Here is a 1,219-nt window from a genome sequence, read left to right on the forward strand (position 1 = left end):
AGGAGGGCCCCCAAGGACCGCCGCTGACCACCGAGAAAACTCACCGGGGAACCCATCTTCACTGCCGCCTGGATCACGACCGACACGCCCACCAGCCACCGCCGATGTGCCTCCACCACCACCAGCCGTGGCCATGGCAGGAGCGGACGCCCGCAGCTCGCACCACCCTTAGCCCGCGCCACCTGCGCCTAGATCTAGCCGTCCGTCGCCGCCGGAGCCCACCACGCACCACCGCTGTTGCAGCCCCTTCACGTCGCCGCCGGCTGCTGCCACCGCGCCGCCATGCCCCACGCAAATGTCGCGCCGCCGCCCGACCCTGAGGACCGCGCCCGCCCGACCGAGCGGGGAAGGATAGCGCCCCGCCGCCGCCATCACGTACTGGCCGGGCTTTGCCTGCTAGTACGTCGAGGCGGCAGCGACGGGAGGGAGGTAGGAGGAGGGGGAGCTTGAGGCGGCGCTAGGGATTCCCCCCGGGCGCTCGCGGGAGCGTTGCGGGAGGGAGGGGAGGGAACACAGTAGAACAAGATCAAGCCAAAAAAGCCAAAATCTTCAGTAATTCCATTGGCTCAAATGGACTTGATTAAATTAATTACTTGATCTGCAACAACTTCGTTAAAAAAACACACCCAAATTACAAATCTTTAAAATGCAAAATACACTATGATCCCTGTGTTCCTCACAACTGTTATTCTGAACACTCAACTCTGCAGTGCAGATACTAAAACGGGGCAGCGAATGGCAGAAGACCAAACAATACACCCACACATGCAAAAGGATCATAAATAGCAATGTCGATGACCCAGTGATCACCAACCCGCTCATGAGATTTCATCGCTAGGCGGGACGGTGGTATACTGGACTCAGTGGTGTCCGTGGTATCCACCGCCGCCACCGTAGGTGGGCGTGGGAGGGACGGGATGGTAGTCCGGGTGGGGCTGCGGCTTCGGCTCGGGCTTGGGCACGGGGCCGTAGTCCGGGTGAGGCTGGGGCTTGGGTTCCGGCTAGGGCGGCACGGGCTTCTTGTGGTGGAAGTGCTCGATGATGTGCTTTTTGATCGGCCCGCACAGGGTCATGGACGTGCACTCCGGCGACGCTGCAGACGGAGTGGCAATGCTGTCGCCGGCGACGATGCCGAAGGTGGTGCCCTCGGAAACCGGCACGATCTTGGATGGCTCCTGGCCGGGGCACGGCGCGTTGGAGGCGGCGCTGTGGAGCTGAG

This window comes from Triticum aestivum, unplaced genomic scaffold, assembly GCF_018294505.1.
Source record: "Triticum aestivum cultivar Chinese Spring unplaced genomic scaffold, IWGSC CS RefSeq v2.1 scaffold56648, whole genome shotgun sequence".
Classification (NCBI taxonomy): Eukaryota; Viridiplantae; Streptophyta; class Magnoliopsida; order Poales; family Poaceae; genus Triticum; species Triticum aestivum.